Source organism: Pelodiscus sinensis, chromosome 10 (assembly GCF_052426305.1).
Source record: "Pelodiscus sinensis isolate ZL-2025 chromosome 10, ASM5242630v1, whole genome shotgun sequence".
In the NCBI taxonomy this organism is placed as follows: Eukaryota; Metazoa; Chordata; order Testudines; family Trionychidae; genus Pelodiscus; species Pelodiscus sinensis.
Genome location: NC_143061.1, coordinates 42249312 through 42267759, shown reverse-complemented (window position 1 = coordinate 42267759; position 18448 = coordinate 42249312). Strand labels below are relative to the sequence as shown.

At 43.4% G+C, this 18448-nt stretch overlaps 1 long non-coding RNA gene across 1 annotated transcript; it reads right to left on the bottom strand.

Annotated features, from left to right (window-relative positions):
• Positions 1 to 998: 998 nt before the first annotated feature.
• Positions 999 to 17976, bottom strand: LOC112547715 (uncharacterized). Its single transcript, XR_016350395.1, has 4 exons — positions 17343 to 17976; positions 17026 to 17257; positions 13339 to 13445; positions 999 to 1047 (listed from the first exon to the last, which is right to left on the bottom strand). It is a non-coding gene; the product is annotated as an uncharacterized LOC112547715 (long non-coding RNA).
• Between the last annotated feature and the right edge of the window lie 472 nt (positions 17977 to 18448).

Sequence of the window (18448 nt, the reverse complement as noted above, 5' to 3'; positions counted from 1 at the left end):
GTAAAGGAGCCAAGCCATGATAGGTTTAATTTGACAATATATATAACACTGCAAATACCATTATTTCTTCAGCCAGTGCCTCCCTGGAGGCTGCACCGACACATAGCCTCTTTCAGCAGGTGTAATAACTTTTACAAGTTGGCATTACAGAAAGACTAGCTGAGTGGTGGACAAAGGAGAGAGAGAGTTGAAATGTGCTTGTTTTGACTGCTAGTGGTGCAGATTATATCTGTTGTTTGTTGTTGAAGTTGTATAAGTAAATGAAGGCCTCATGAAATGCCAAAATTCAGAGATTTGAGGAATCTGTGTGCCAGCAATCCAGCATGTGATAATGATCACAGGAGACAGAATTACAAAGGAGACAATGTAGCAGATCCCTCAAAATAATTAGATGCTTGTCCGCAAGAGTAAGTAACCTACAGAGTGAACATGATTCTTTTGAATCGCCAACACCAGGGAGTGCATTGCACTGCCCAGTGTTTTAAAAGATTTTAAATAAAAAGATCTTCTACCTGTTTGATCTGTTCATTCCTGATGGCTCGCAATAGAGTTGGAGATAAAAGCACATCTGTTATAGTCAATTATCTTTGTGTCTACGTCTATCGCACTAACACCCCCTCTTCACTGACGATGATGTATTGTCCTTATTTCAAAAGAGATAGCATGTTTTTAAATGATTTCACAGAAACAGTGTCAGGATGGGTAAGATGCCAGGACAGGTGAGAAATCCCACACAATCAAGTTACTGTAGTTGGAAGAGTACATGTCTCAGTAAAGGAGGGAGGATTGTCCAATGGCTTGAGCAGTCACTTTATGTTCAAGAGACCTAGGTTAGATTCCTTGTTCTTCCCCAGACATCCTGTCTGACATTGGGCAAGTCCGTTAGACCCAGATTTTAGAGGCATTTAATCAGGGTCATTCTTACCCATATATGAAACACACAGTTGTGCTGGGCACCTGAAAATTTGGGGCATGACTAGGTCTTAATGTTCACTCACCTGCCTCTTCTTATAAGTATTCTGTGGCTCTGTCTCCTCCAGGGAGGATCTAGGATGTAGAAAAATCCTGTCAGACCTATTAGCAAAACATTGAACCTATGAAAGAACCATTCAAATGGTAATGAAGCCATTTAACAGGCATTTGCCAACCCCAGGTGTACATTGCCAGTTTCTGAATTAACTGTGTTAGTTTACAGGACCTTAGTTTAAAATTTGCCTTAAAATATTTCATTAGTGTGTTGATGAAAATTATTAAAATCACCTCGCTAAAAAAATGCCCCCTCCCTTGTCCACCATTGAGTATAAAGGCACCAGATTAATAGCATGGGGGAAGGCCCCATAAATCCTAAAGACAGCCCTTCCTTTAAGCTTTGCTTCATTCAGTACTGCAGTGCCTAAGTTGCTCAGGAGCCAAAATTTCATTTTCAAAAAGGATTCCAGCATTTAGGAGCCAAAATCCTAGCTAAACATAGCAACACTGGCCCAGCAATGCCTAAATACCTCTAAAAATCTAAGCTCTGTATTGCTGCTCTCGATCAGTAAAAATGGAAAAAAAGCACTTCCCTAGCTCTGAGGGCTTGTGAGAATAAATACCCGAAAGACTGTGAAATGATCAGATACTGTGGTAATGAGGGCTGTATTCAATACCTTAAATAGACAGATGTGTGTGCAGAGACTGAACAGAAACATATTTAAAGTCAGGTTTTCAATGTTTCTTAGAGGCTCTGCACCCCCAATTCTATGATAAACTATTGCAAACTAGTTGTCCCAATTTCCTTGGTTGCTTTGAAGACCCTCTCGCCCAATGGCAAAATTAATTTTGCTAAATGGGCATAAAATCCTACCAATTCAGACACATTTACCTACCGTCTCTTTTTCATCATGATACATACATTTTAGGATTATGTCAATTTTTTTTTTCATTTTGGGAGAGGTAATTGGTTTCACTATTTTTCTTTATTGTTAAGTATGTGAAATATCTCTCACATGAGTAAAGTCTGTCATTATGATAGATAGAAACACAAGTTGCACTTTTAAAAAATTCTCTCAGATTTTATTTGGGGTTCTTGTCTACATTCTCACCACAGAAGACACCTATGTTTGACAGGGTCCCTTTAAGAGAATTCATTGAAAATTTAAGGACAGAAAAGCAGATCTGAAGCAAAGGAAATCATGGGTGACATATAAAAACCCTTGGCAGTATATTGGTTAAATATAAATCAGTGATTTAGCAACAGGTTATTATTTTCACCTTCTCACTGCTCCTTAATGAGTCTTTCAAAACTGATAACATTTTAATGTAATTTTGATTGCCTTATTCTGGAGGTCAGTCTAATAAGTGTGTTGCATGATGCCAAATTACTCTTCTCAGAGGGAGTGAATATAATTAAAGGTGCAAGCACTCTGTTTTTGATTAAGGGAGTTGAAAAGAGTTTATTTTGTACTAAGAAAAATTGAGTTTCATGGAAATAACTTCAGGCTTGAATTATACTTCTGCTTAACCTGTTCTTTGCCACATAACTAAGTAGATCCATGGTTGTTCACGGTGAAAAAAAATATCTGCAGAACAGATGCACATACTGTCGAATCCACAGAGACTTGTGAATTTGAATGGCCTTTCTAGAAAGTATGATATGCATTCCAACCATGTGCATGGTGGATTCCATTGAGATCAACTTATAATGCAATGCCCTTGTCTCTGTGTAGATCGGTAACTGACTAACCATTTTAACTCTTATCTTACTATCTTTATCTGTCATGTTTGCAGTAACTTTAAAGAGCACAGTCTGAACCAGTGGAGGAAACAGTGAACTTACTTACCTAGTGTGGATATGCTTCTCCCAAAAGCAATAATATTCTGCAACTAGTTTGGCTTTTTAGTCAGCAACAATGAAAATTCAAGTCACAGCCTAATCAGGACCTCAGTGCCCCCCATCCATCCATTCTGACCCAGCATTTAAGTACTAAAAGTCAGTGTTGCCATCTCATAAACTTTGATGTTTTCCTTAAAGCCCCAGCTGTAATAGTAAAATGTTGCCTTTCATTAAAAAAAACCAAACCAAACCCTCGGTCTTGGAGAAAAGTGAGCTGAATGCACCCCAAAGGCTAAGAAGTTAGCAGCAAATTTCAAAGACTACCAAAATATTGTATTTTGTGAAATATTGTCACTCTTAAGCCAATCTCACGATGTCGAAGGGACCTGGCTCACGATTTTCAAACCTCTGAGCAACAGGTTCTTTCCTTCCACCCTGTTTCCTCCATCCCCCCATTCTTTTTAAAGCAACAGAGTTTACTGTATTTTATGTGCTTGTGAATATTCTAAAGTATGTTTTCCTTATTTGTAGGGCGGTAGCACTGAGGAGCCCCGGTCATGGACTAGGATCCCGCTGTGCTAGCGGCTGTGTAAATACACAGCAATCAGCCTCTCTCGGCCCCAAAGAGTTAATTTATGCTCTGCTTTGAAATAGTGTTTCACTATTTAGTCTCTCTTGCTATCACCATATAACACCTCAGTATCAGGGGATATATGGAACGAACACCATTTTTTTTCATACAATACATCTCTTACATAAGCAAAGAGCAAATTGGTCCAGTGGTTAGCTCAAGGAATAGCGATTCTGGTCTTTTTGCTTCAGACTGTGCTCTGAGCACTGTCTGACCAGTCACAATTGGTCATGTTTTTGATTGAAACATGGTTCAAAAATGATTGGTTGAAAAAACTGAATTATTTTCAGCAACTGTGAACATGTTTTTTTCATTTGGTTCAAAAATGCTTCAGCATTTTCTGACATTTTCCCCTTGGACTGATTTGACACAAAGCATTCATTTAATCAGAAAAATTGGGAAGTTGTGAACAATACAATTTATGTTTAAAAGCCATTTTTAACTGAAAAAGTGTGCAATGAAACATTTTAATTAGCATCCCTTGCAACTCTCTAAATGTCTCGGTGCCTCAGTTTCCCACCTGTGAAATATGGGGCGAGATTAAATGGAAGGCACATGCTTTTGGCCCTAGTACCCAGTGTCATGTGGTCTCCATTTTCATTTCAAAATAATGTTTCTTGTCCTTCTGACTGCAAAGGAAAGCTTGAAAACATGACTTGAATGTAGCTTTTGCATGGCTTCTGCTTGACTATAGACAGCCTGCCACAGAGGGAGCAGCAGCAGCAGCTAGGGAGGGGTCTGGATAATCCCACACCCATCAGCAAAGAGCCAGTGCTCTCAGGAGATCCCCCAGCAGCTGCTGATGCTGAGCCCAGACAGAATGGAGCAGGAATTTGTGCATATGGGAAGCTCCTCAAATGGCGCTCTGCCTAGAGCCCTTGCTGATATCAGGGTAATGATTACAGCAAGTGAAATATAGTAACCAGTGTTCCCTCTACATTTTTCCATCTGTGTGCAGAATAATTTTTGTTCTGTGTACCAAGACATGCACAGATGTTCACCACCAGTAGAAACATATCCTGCTGGCTGTGGTCAGCTGTGGGTGCTCTGCCAATCAGCTGGGTGGCGTGGGACTCCTGGGTGGCCATCCAAGCACTCAGCTTACGGGGAACACCGATGGCAACATTGATACATTGTTTTGGTCAAAGAAAACCTTTGACATTTCCTTTAAGACATTTAAAATGTTAACTGCTTGAAGTAGAAATAAGACATTTTATTTCAGGTCCAATGAAATGTTTTCTTTAACTTCCAATGAAAAGCTATTTTGACTTTTTCCATGTGGTAAAACATTGCATATCTGTTTGACCCAGTAAACCAAATAATCTATTATTGGCCCATCTCCAATAAGTATTCCCACTTCAAAAAGAGAGGTGAGGCTCTGCAGGGTGGGATAAATCCCACCCAGATTAATCAGACAGTTAGTAGGAGCCTGGGCCCAGTTAGACCACAGGTGGCACCTGAAGACGTGATGAGGCATCCAAGATGATCAAACTCAGTTGTGGAGCAGCTTGGTCAATGGAAGAGTACAGAGCAGTGGGAAGAAAGGCCAGAGGGCAATGCAGGGAAGAGGATACAGGGAGTGTTCTCTTCTGGTCTAACATCAGAAATGCTTATGCTTCAGGGGTGTTTGAACTGAAGCCTCCCTCAAACTGTCCATTGCGGAGCAAGCCGGAACTTCAGGGAGCTGGTTATGCTCTGTGGGAAGTCTGAGAGAGTAAGGAGAGTCCAAACTCAAGAACAAAGAGGGAGGCTGGATGAGCTGAGAAGTCAGAGCCAGCCCTGGGAGATGGGCAAGCTGGGTAGTTGTCATGGTTGCTGGCAGCAACCAGACTGAAATGTGGGAGTGCCATGTTGCTCAATCTGCCCTTTTATTCTTTTGGGGAGAGCCAAAAACTTTTTCTGCCCTGAGCAGCAACATACCTAGTGCCAGTCCAATGAACAGGGGTAGGACTCAGAGGTAGAGGGCATGGGCAGTTGAATGCTGTAGGGGAATTCATTCACAGCGGCTCTAACATCCTGGAGATTGTTTGTTTGCAGAAGAGATGCACGGGAACAGCAGCAAAGAGTCTAGAAGAGCGGACCAGACCTGTTCTTTATAAGATCTCTGACTGGATCCCAGTGGAGGAGTTCTCCTCAAGCCACTGGGAAGGTGGGGTGGGCTGCCTTAGAGAAAGGCACCTGAGAGTGGGCAGAGAGGAAAGGAAGGACATACAGGGAAACAGCTGCAGTAGAGAAAAGTGGTGCAATGCTGCACTTAGCTGCAAGGGGTAACAGCAATGTGTGCAGCCTTTCACAGGTGCCTTACTTCAGCAGGCACTTGTGAAAGCACTTCTGGAGCCTCAGATGACTGATACCAGGAGCCTGATCCAAAGTACATTGACGTAAATGGCAACAATCTCAATAACTTCAGTGGACTTCAAGTCAGGCTCTAAATACTCATGGTTTCTTCCTCTCGTTCCAGGCTGATTTTGAGGTAGTTGGGGCATTTTAATACAGGTTGAATTTCCCTGGTTCACCACCCTTGGGACGTGAACGATCCCGAATTTGCTGGACCAGGGATGGTCCCCTGCCCCTCCCCAGCCTTCTGCCTGTCCCCGCCTCCAGCTCCTTCGGCCCCACTGCTGGCTGAGCGATGTAGCTGCCTTGGCCCTGCTGCCATAAATGCTTATCCAGCTGTTATGGCAGCCAGCACTGCAGCATGCAGGCCTGGTCCTGCTGCCGGCCAGTACGCAGCACTGGTCAAGCTTCTGACCTGCTGCGGCCCAGTTGGGTTGTCGCAGCCATGGCTCCGCAGCCATGACCCAAGACACACTTCCCCTGTGGGGCTGCTGCAGCCTGGTCTTACTCCCAGCCTGGCTGCCACAGCTCTATCCCCACAGCTAGGCCAACACGCAGCCCCAGACAGGCTTCCCTGTGGGGCTGCTGCAGCATAGTCTTACTCCCAGCCGGCATGCAGCCCCGATCAGGCTGCAGCAGCACAACCCCACTGCTGGGTCAACACACCCGCAGGGCTGTGTCTACACTGGCATGTTCTTGTGCAAAAACTGCCGCTCTTGTGCAAAAACATGCCGCCTGTCTTCACTGGCCGCACATTCTTGTGAAAGTAAACTGATGTTGTACTGTAGAAAATCAGGGCTTCTTGCGCGAGAACTCTGATGCTCCCTGTCAGGAAGAAGCCCTCTTGAGCAAGAGCTCTTCCAGAAGAGGCCAGTGTAGACAGGCAACATGAATTTTTTGCGCAAGAAGCCCCAATGGTTAAAATGGCTATCAGAGCTTTCTTGCGGAAGAGAGCGTCTACACTGCCATAGATGCTCTTGTGCAAAAGCACATCTCTTGTGCAAAAGCACATGCCAGTGTAGACGCTCTCTTCTGGAAGAGTTTTTGCACAAGAATCTGACAGTGTAGATGTAGCCCCGGGGTTTTCTGGCCCCAGCTGGGTTGCCTTGTCCCCAGCTCCACTGCCACAGCCCCAAACGGGCTTCCCCTGAGAGGCTGCCATAGCCAGACTGCTGCAGCTCTGTCCCCGCTGCTAGGCCGGCATGCAGCCCCCATCAGGTTGCCACAGCACAACCTCATTGCTGGCTCAGCATGAACAGGCTGCCTCAGCCCTAGCTGGGTAGCCAAGTTGTTCCTACCCCGCTACCACAGCCCCGCTACCGCCGCCAAGCTGCTGATGCCCACCCCCACTACCACCAGCCTTGCCTTGCCCGAGGCTTTCAGCTGCTGGCCCCCCCATCCTGGGGCTCTCTCATTCAGTAACATTCATGGTCCTGCTGGAACATGGATGTTGCTGGATGAGAGAGTCCTGATTTAGGGAGGTGCAACCTGTACTTTAGTTTCCTGCTAAGCAGCAGTCGGCCAAACAGATCTGAAGTTCAGCGGCTGCTCACCCACTCATAGGGGGCGCTGCTTCTGCCTCCCAACATATGCTCGCTTCTCACAGCAGCATGCTTCAGATTCGCAAGGGAGAGCAAGTGAGTGAGGTCAGCCAATAAATCTATATGGTAGTTTGAAGGTTAGAAGGGACTTTAAAGATCTATCCTGCATGCAGAAATAGTATGGTCTGCTTTACAGCTCCACTGGGAGCCAGCCCACCCCCACCCCCCATGTGGCTCTGGCCCATGCATGAAGGGAGTTCAAAGGGGAGATCTCTTGTTCTTGCAGACTGACAGGCATTTCCTCTTTTTTTTCCAGCATGATTTCATTACTCATACTTGTCTAGATTTATTCTGTCCTGCTGGAGGCACTTATTGAGCACAGGGGCAGATTTAATTTTCACTGAGGTTTGGATCTGGCAGTAGTTATAGTTCCATTAGTCTGGGGTGGAGAAGGGAAATCAAACTGGGACTGTTGATTTGCCTCTTGGCTGAGGTTATCAGGAGGGAAATAAATTTGGAGTAATAAAAGTTGTTCTTGACATCCTCTTATGCAGAGAAGGCAAAGGTTGTGATTAAATAGAGGTTAAGCATTGAAACTTCACAGCCAAAGGAAGGGAAAAAGGGCAGAACTGAATGGCTATCTGTCCTGTTGGACACTGGAAGGTTCAGGTGAGAGGGTTATAATAGATTCTAAATAACCATAAAAATCTTTTTTCTGCATTTAATTAGTAGAAGATGTGCTGTCAATTTAAATAATTTATTGCGCTCCATTATTAGATTAGAGGTGAGATTATGGAGACATCCGTGGCTACCTGTTGTGCACTGATTTGGATCTTTTCTTCAATCAATCTCTTTCAAGGCAGCAGGGTTAAATAAAGTCTGCTGGAGCAGAGCTAGGTTTTTATTCCATTAAGAAATAGGGTTTAGAAAACATTGTGAAGAAGGCAAAATATCCTTTGGTGTTGAGACTCTTCCTTATTATTCTGTTTTCAGTGAATGTTATCGTAAAGAGTGATAGACTGTCATTAACATAAACACAGATTTGTTATTTTGGAAATCCACGGGGGAAAACACTGATTCCACCCTGCCCCCTGCATTAATTAATAACTCTGCTATTTTGATTATAGAAGAATATACTCCAGTGTGCATGGCTTCCACTGAGTCCCCTGCACTACTCAGCTCCTGATCTCAGGTTTTGTGGGGGGTGGGTGGAGTGACAGACCAGGTGTTCATGCTAGTACCTGCCTGTCCTGGCTCATCAGTTGCTAGAATGGAAGGTGGGTATGGGATAAGGAAAGGGTTACAGGATCCACACCCGTGCTGGCGAGACAGTGATCTTAAACTGGAGTTGAGCAATGTATTTTGAATGAATAGTTAATATGCCAAAAAATGCAGGTTTGCTTAGCCTAACCACAACTTGCAAATCAGACTCGGTTTAGTCTGGGGGAGTACATTTCCACAGCCAGCAGTCTCTGGGTGTGTGCCCATGGCTTGCTTCCAGCCTAGTTCTCAACTTCAGGGAGCTGGCTGACAGTGCAAATAAGGAGGTGCAGTGATGTTAGAATGGCAGTTTTCTGACTCTTAAGACAATTATTATTTATTTGCTATGTCTTGCACCTTACCATGTGCTAACAAAGTAATTAAAGATAAAGGGAGCCTCCACCTATATCTTTTTCCTCTCACTCTATCATCTTCCTCTTCTATGTTTGCCTTCCCCCAGCTCTCCTTCCCCACTGTATACTCCACTGATGCCACACGTACAGTTAGGGAGTATAATGGACCTCCCAGTCACCATATGGGATGATTTAGTTGGGTTTGGTCCTGCTTTGGGCAGGGGGTTGGACTCTATGACCTCCTGACCAACCCTATGATTCTTTCCTCTTGTATTCCTCCCCTCCTACTCTTTCTTCTATCCTCCATTATATTCTCCTTCTCTTTCATTCTACCCTGCTCACTCCACGTTATTTCTGCTTTCTCCTGAATTCATAGGGTCAGGAGGTGAAGGACAGCTGACAAATCCATCTTGTTCCTGGCGAGATTCCCAAGGAAAGGGGAGCCAGCAGTGCCTGGAGTGAGAGGAAGAGCCACCAGTGGAAAAGCTCTTTCTTTAAAGGAAAGAAAGTGGATAGGACATTCCTGTTTGGGATACGTCTTTTCCCCATCCCTCCATAAGATGCTATTACTTCACGTATCAGTAGGCATGGCTGATGGCCTCAAATGCCTCAGCCAAACCTTTCCCTCCCTCATGGTACATTCCTCAGGTGGGGAGTATGTGTCACCACAAATAAAAATGGTAACCCCCTCTACTCATGGGGGAGGGAGATTTCCCTCTACTAAAAGCAAACGAGGGTGGAACCTCTATGCTTTTGCTTACTGGTTGTGCCATTGGTTTTGCCACCACTAGCAGCTGGCTGACAGGTGCATTCTACAATCCTATAGTTAATTGGTAATAAGGCTCTCTCTAGACATGTCTGGCTTCAGGCAGGCCCACCAACAGGGGGAGGCAAAGGGGACAGTTGTCTCAGGGCCCAGAGATTCAAAGGGGCCCAGGGCTCCCAGCTGTCCCAGGCCCTTTCAATCATTATTTTCAGAGCACTGCTCAGGGTGGCGCTGAGGGAGGGGCGCATTGGCACACTCCAGGCAGCACAAAAGGCGGACTGCAATCGGACCCGCCCTTTCAGGGAGTGTGAAGATCCTCCCACCCCCAACTTCGTTCAGGGCACTGCGGAGGCTGTCAGCACCCCTGGTTCCAGGTATCAAAATGTAGGGGTAGGGGCCCGCAGTGTTGGCTACTGAGGCAGAAATACTCTATGCTGTGAGCAGCCCAACAGTCCACTGCTGGCATTATGGCCCAGCCCTGCACCCTTTGCAATCAATGGCAATATTTCCCTTGACTCCAAGAGGAGCCATTTCCCTGTTGGCTCTTGAGCTCAATAGGCCCAGTATGGCTGGATGTAGCTTCTTCCTTGTGGTTTGCTGCTTGGATCATGAGTGATGGGGAGGTTGTTCCTCCTTGTGGAAGAGTTAATATGCCAACTTAATGGTGGCCAAACCTTACTGTCTCATATAGAGGTGAAGTCTGAGACTGTGTTGCACACCCCCTGCTGACATTGTACTAGGTGATGGAATTTTGATTTGGACCCCATGCACTAGCAATAGGAATCTAGAATAAGAGAAATGTTTAAAACTGTTTGAATCTTGTTCCCAGTGTGATAGTTTTTTTCCATGTTAATCTCCTATTAAACTATCCACAGGCAGCCGACAAAGGAATTAGCATCGCATAAGGAGATTGAAATACAGCTACATATCTGTCCTTGATATAGCTGATTTAGAATAATGGCGTCATTTTCGTGTACAATTCTCTTCCTTTGCTGAATGCTATTACCCTCAGTAATACCTTTTGCACCTCAGTTAATACAGCCATATAACAAATGCAAATCTGTACTGGCAAATGCACACTGCTTGAACTTTAAAATATTAATTTTAAATGTAGCTATGGCTATATTTAATAGTCATTTAAACTAATCCTAGAAAAGCACACACTGAGATAATGAGATCTATAAATACTAGTTGGCATTATTGATTCACATGGATTGCTTCTGTGGATTATGTCCATTTACCACCTTTCTTTTTGCACCTGAACAAATTGTGATTTTTTAAAAAAGGCATTCCTTTCAACTCCACTGAGTTTCAGTGGAGCCATCAGGAAATAGTTTATAAAAGAACAAAATTTAATAATAATTAAGCTCTTCCACACTTTCCATCAGTAGGTCTCAAAATATTTTGCAAAGGAGGTTGGAGAAACTGAGGCAGAGATCCTGTGACATACCCAATGACACCCACCATGTCAGTGGCAAAAAGGAACCCATGTCTCCTGAGTCCCAGTCTAACATTCTGTCTACTAGGTAACACTGATTATAAAGGAGACAAATATCCATTTCCGATTGCTTTCCCACCCTCTTCTCTACTCAACTAAGGAGGGTGAGGGAACCTCTTAGAAGGCATCTCTGAGTGTTGCAAAATCTTCAAGTTATTAAATGGCTTCCAGAAACTGTTTGGGAAATTTAATTTATAGGGATGAATTTCCTGACTGAATAATCTTTTTGTTGGCAAACAAAACCTTCCTAAACCCTTCCACTCTCCACCATGGGCTAGGATTCAAAGACCTGCGTTCCATTCTCAGTTCTGATACTGAACCACTGGCTGACTTTCAGTAAGTCACTGCACATCCCTGTACCTCAGCTTCCTTAAATACAAAATGTTAATAATGATATTGATGTCCCTTGCAATGCAATTTGAGATCTATGGATCTAGTGTTTTTCATCCATAGATCGCCTCTTCATTAACACTCCTCCAGAAGACCCAGTTCTGATCTCACAGCCATTTTAGATTACTAACTCCTTTGACTTCAGTAGAATCACTCCTAATTTACTTTGAAGTACTATTAATAAATTAAATGAGATCCATTTAAAACAATATTACACTCTCTATAAATATCTGTCCCATGATTCAGAATTCCTTATGTCAATACACTATTGTAAAAAGCAACTAAGTAGCACCAATTTCTCTAGGAGATGGAAAGAAATCAAAATGACTGATATCCACCATAACTGGGTGCAGGTGAACAATATGGTATGTGTTTATGGATTACCTCAACTTCTGACACTTCTTGATTGCTGCAAGTTTCCTATATCTAGAAGAGCACACTAAAGTAAAAGAGCTGATAGAGTTTCATCTGTAATTTTGAGTTCTTTGCATTTGTTGGCGGAAGTCAAACTCATAACAATATTTTAAGCCAGTCACAAGTGCAGCCAAAAACATCACTATTCTACAGATTGCTGGCATTTCAGAGTACAAGGAGGCAGCACCTGACATGAAATTAGCAACAGAGTCCTTTTTATCAGTTAAAGATTTGGGACTGTAATCCTACGGTGCTACACAAAGAATTCAGCAAGTAGCATGGACCCACTTAGCAAGGGTTCAGGCCAACATATTCGGAAATGGATGCCTCTGAGTGTGGGTGCCCAACTTGTTGGAGCCTGCCTGTAAGAAAGGTTGAGCATCCATAGTCCTAACTGAAGAAAACTTACAATGCTGAAAGCATTGTTAATAGATAAGGTAAACAAATGAGAAGAAATAGAACGAAATAGTACTATGATAAAAACACTTCAGACAGGCATGTTGACAGCACCTCCCAAAATACTTACCTAAAGATAACAGCAGTATCAAGAAGCAGAATCACTTTAAATAGGTGCATGCTGCCGGATTCTTTACTTTCAATGTGGCAGCGTTAGTGTAACAGAGCATTTTTCTCAGTTACACCAACTATGGGGGAAAGGGATGACTTATCAGACTCACTAGCGAGCTGCCTGGTAAGTGCCCTGTGTAGACCCTGTGAGAGCAAACTAAAAGTGCCTAGAAAAAATTAAACAATAGTCTTGTAGCACCTTAAAGGCTAATAAAACATGTAGCTGGTATCATGAGCTTTCGTAAGCACAACCCACTTCTTCAGATGAAGTGCCTAGTTCCCATTATCATCCTCCTGCAGGCAAACCAGGTGCTGTTCAGCTTGCAATGACAGTGCCTGCGTGGGGCAGTTTCACAGCAGCCCACAAGTGCATGCTGCAATTTACACTCTCTAGTCTGAATGGTGGGACCACACAGCCATGCCCTTAGAGTAGAAGTTGGATTTTGGTGCCTGGTTCTGCTTGCAGTTGCATCAGAATAAAACAGGAGTAATTCTGCTGAAGTCAAAGGAATTATACAAGTGTAAAATGACTGTGAAAGAAGTCCTTGTGTGCGTTTATATAGCTGTCAATGACGAAGAAATGGAGACCATTCCAAAATCCCAGTGTTGCAAAGAAAACATATGGGAAGAGGTTGAAAGAAAGAAGCACTTGATAATAACTGGGTGCAAAGACTAAACAGCATCTAGACCACCATGGCGGGGTAGTGGGAAACCTGTACAATTATACTAAGTCAGAAAAGCACAACATTCAAGATAGCACATATACTACCTCATGCAGTAGTTTTCAATCTGTGGTCCATAGTCCCTCAGGATCTGCAGACTATTCTTTAGGATTTCCAAAGCAGTCCACATCTCAAGTTGAAATTTTTTAGAAGTCTGCAAATGAAAAAAGGTTGAAACTTACTGATCTAGTAATTGCACCTAGCTCCAATTTAGCATAATTAAGGAAGTCAATTAGCCCATACGTTGAATCCACCATATCTGATTTTCCTTGAACTGAATAGGATTCTGCAAGAGTGACGCACAAGTTGCACTTAAACCATTCATTTCTCCTTCGTATTTCCTTGCCATCTTTTTGGTATATTATTCCTGAAAATAAGCAAAGTAGAATTCCATTTCTATTCATTCCTCCCAAGCACATATATCCTATCTGTTCCACAGACTGAAAATGACTTTGAATTCCTTATAGCTGATGCCTGCCTGAAGCCCTTCACTGACTTCACCTCATGTTTGCAAAAGCTGCTAATTCTCTGCATCATGGTTGCTTACCAATGCATAACCATGGCCCTCTCTGCTCTCTGAAGTCTGGTTGCAAGAGCTTCAGTGCCATCAGTCTAAAGCTGTCTAATTAAATATCTCAGCAGGGAGGGTCATGTGAAGACTTAATCAGAGGAGAGTTCCCACAAAGAAACAGCCTCCGTTTTCATACACAAAAAATATTGCTGTGGGAGGGGACTTTTTCCTTCAAAACTGTGACCAAATATCTTTCCTTTCTTATGTAATACTTTCATACCCATGCAGGACCAACAGTTCTAAGTCATCAGAGGGAATGATAAATATAATTTTAATGTAACAGCAACTATCAGAACAAAGTTGCTTGCAGATTGTAGGCGGATGGCTGAATTATGGTTTGTTCTAAGGAAGGGGTGGGCAAAAGGCCTCCGCGGGCCGGATCCGGCCCACCAAGTGTGTGGATCCGGCCTGTGGAGGCCCTGCTGCTCCCCAATTAAGGCCTGGGGGTGGGAGAGCTATGTGAAGCTTCCTTCTCCCTGCCCCAGCCCTGCAAAGTGCCACGGGCTCCTCGCAGGATGGGAGGAGGCTTCTTGTGCTCCCCCACCCCCAGTCCCTGATTGGCCTCGGCATGGGGGAGCATGACAAGCCTCTTCCAGGGCATGGGTGCCTAGTGCGAAGGGGGGGCAAAAGGGCTCCCCTATCCCCAGACCAATCATGGTCTGGGAGTGGGGTAGCCTCACCCCTTCCCATTTAGGCTCCACCCCTTCCTGTTTAGACTGTGCCCCTTCCAGGGTGACCCGGGGCTACTTTAAAAATTTTTGAAGTGGCCCTTCGGCAAAAATTATTGCCCACCCCTGTTCTAAGGACAAATTGTACTTATTTGGGTACCAACACAACTGGAAGTGCCATTAGAACCAAACAGGCTTTTCTCTACTAGTGAATTTGTAAAAATGGCAACATGCACTAAATATCTCAGCTTTGCATTTTTACTTGGACGTGGTAAAACATTAGCAGCTTGAAAGTGAAGAACACACAAGGTGTAATGCACTCAGGGACCACTGAGTGCACACTATTACATAAAAATATGCTTTATGCACACAGACTAATGAATTAAGCATTAATAGTTAAGGCTACAATTTAGTCACAGAGGTTGTGGAAGTCATAGAACCCATGACTAGTGAGCTTTGTGGTTTCAGACTGTGACAACCCCGTGAGTTCCCAACTTCCACGATTGGCAGGGGGACTTTGCAGCTCCACCTCCAAGCTACTGTGAGCCCCCAGAGATGCAGTCAGTGGCAGTACCCATCACCTCCCAACGGCTGAGGGTGGCAGGGGCCCCCAAACTCTCTACTGCAGGTGGCGCTAGACCAGTCTACTCCTATATCAACTACTGTGGGGGTCCCTCAGCTCATATGTGCTATGTAACTACCCCACTGAAGGTGGTGTGGGAATCCCCGGCTCTCCATTTTGTCACATACATTTTTACTAAAAATGTAGGACAGTCATGGATTTTTTTTTTTATTACCCATGACCTCCCCGTGACTTTTACTAAAATTATCCGTGACAAAATCTTAGCCTCAACTAAAGTGCTTTTCATTTATACTGTTTTGGGACAAGAAAAGCTTAACTGCTGAAGGAAAACTGGTGAGAGAACAATTTAAAATAATAGTTCTTTTCACATGTTCAGAACTTCAACCCTGCTTCAGGCTACCCTGGTTTTTTTTCCAGGAAAGGGGGCAGGGACAATAAAACAAAAAAATGCACTTACATTTTTGCACCCATAATGTATTACAGGGACCAAATGTAGTTATTAGCTATCTAACTGCCTTATTTATGAATCTAATCAGGTTGTATGTCATCTCATTATTTATTATTATTATAGCTAGTTGGGAATTGTTTGACCAAGTATTTTTTCAATAGAAAATGTCTGCTTGTTAAACCAAAGCTTTCTGAGGGATAGCCTTGGTTTCAATTAATATTCTGTTCTGAATAAAACCTTGCAGATTCAAAATTCTCCAACAAATCCATTTCAACATTTTTTAAATAAAAAGGTCTTTTTTTCCCCTGTTTGAAATGACCTTTTGCTAGGAAATTAAATTTATAGCTTTATTTAAATAATGGAAAGTCAAAATCAAAATGAAATATATGACTGACCCAGATAAAAGTGTTGGCTGTGGGTTGCTGTGTTTGTTTGTTTTTCAGATTTTTCAATTTGTGAAAAAATTAGAGGTTTTGAATTTGTCCTAATTTTGGATGGGAACAATTTTACGACATTTTCAAAGTTTTTTGGGCAATGTGAAAATCTTTTCCCACCCAGCTGGCCTCATTAACTGTAGCCCCTACTGAGTGAAATAGCATAAAAATAGGTTAAAAACTGATATCTTTAACATAAAGGTCCATCCAGCCCAGTACCCTGCCTTCCAACAATGGCCAATGCCAGATGCCCCAGAGCAAGTGAACAGAACAAATAATCAAGTGAACACTGTCTTGTCACCCATTTTCAGCCCCTGACAAACAGAGACCAAGGACACCACTCCACCCATCCTGGCTAATAGCCACTGATGGACCTATCCTCCATGAATTTATCTAGTTCTTTTTTAAATCCTGTTAAAATCCTGGTCTTCACAACATCCTCTGGCAAGGAATTCCACAGGTTGACTGACCCAGATAAAAGTGTTGGCTGAGGGTTGGTGTGTTCGGTTTTTTTTTTTTTCAGATTTTTCTTTTTCAGGTTGACTGTGTACTGCATGAAGAAAAACTTCCTTTTGTTTGTTTTGCTCCCTATTCATTTGTTTTAAATCTGCTACCTAATTAATTTTGTTTGGTGATCCCTATTTTTATATTATGGGAACAAGTAAATAACTTTCCCTTATTCACTTTCTCCATACTCTCATGATTTTATAGACTTCCATCATATCCCCCTTTAGTCTCCTCTTTTCTAAGCTCACAAGTCCCAATCTTATTAATTTCTGCTCAAATTGCAGTTGCTCCATACCCCTAATCATTTTTGCTGCCCTTTCCTAAACTTTTTCCAGTGCCATCTTTTTTGAGATGAAGGAAGCCTCTTGTAAAAATATAGGTAAAATTATGACAGCAGAGTTAGCCTTGACTCTAATGGAAATTGACCGAGGCTATGTCTACACTTGCAGAGATTTCATGCTGTCATTTTCACCTGTGATACTGACACAATAAAAAAAGAGCACTGGTTTGTGTATTCACTTACTTCCACAGGCATCAGCACTTTGCAGCACTTCCATTCCATTAGGGCAACTATCCCACGGTAAAGCTCTCTCCATTTTAAGGATAGGTCTTGTGAAGGGAAAGGGGAGGAGGTGGAATTCGCAGTGCATCATGGGTCCTTGCACGAATCTCATTCTCCAAGCACTGATCAGCTCCAGTAGCACAGCATTGCTCCAAGTAGGGGATCATTTGCTCTATAGAGCAGGCCGTGTCACCTGGACAGATAATAAGTGAGCTCTTGTCAGGAAAACAGGAAGGGGAAATTCAAAATTCCCGGGGGGGGGGGGGCAACCTGTTTACCTGGCATCAGAACAGCAGAGCACCTGGCCAAGGGCCATTGTGGGATCCTCTGAAGACTAAAAGCTGTGTAAACAGGAAGAATATGTCTTCATTTACACATCACCACAAAAAGCATCACCAGTAAGAGCTGTACACCTCTCACTGAAGTAGTTCTCTTTTAATGGTAAATCCTCTGAATATAGGCCACTTTTTTGCGAAAAAAAGGGATTTTTCTGCTTTATATGGCAAATTAAACCTGCCCTAAATGGCTACATACTTTAAAATCCCTTGTTAGTGTTGTTATTCCAGAAGATAAAGAATTCAAATTGAAAGCAAGTGGCCTGATTTTTAGAGGTGCTGACCCTGTACAATTTCCACTTCAGTATCCAATGTTGTCAATGAAATTATGGGTACGGAGCACTTTTCAGAATTAGGCCAGGGCTAAAGTCCCTTTCAAACTCAGCTTGCTATGCCTCGGTTTACCAGAACAAGCTGTGAAGTGACATGCTGTCTTGTATCTCCTGGAACTGACAGGTGGGAGCAAAATATTTGCAATTCAGTAAAGTGCTTTAAGACTTTAAGAATTTAAGACAGTCCAGGATCTACCTCAAACCCAAATACCCTGACCCACCCCTTCTCAAAGGCCCTGCTTCACCCCTTCGCTGAGGCTCCACCCTCCTCGCTCTGTGAAGATGGGGTACAAGAGAGGGGGACTGAGTAACAGAAGTACCCCCCTGCCTCTGTGTCCCCCACCCTGCACAACAAGCAGGAGGCTCCCAGGGGGCAGCTCTGGGCAAGAGCAGCAGGGCAGTGCAGAGTGGGGCAGCTGAAGTGCCGGCACTTGATAGCCTCCCAGACCACCTAGTTAGGATCACCTGTCAGAAGTTCCAAGATCTACTGGGTGGTGACCACTGCTGTAGGAGATAGCCTTGCACTGCCACTTGCTACAAGCTCATATAACATGCATAAATCCATCTCCTAATAAATACTCTTCCCCCTATTAACTTATTTCAGAGAGGTCTTTAAACTGTATTGCTAGTAGTAGTGCTTAAGACACTTCAAATTTACAGAGTATTATTTAATGAGCCGTTCTTTATAATCATCCTTCTGCTAGGATGTCAACTCAA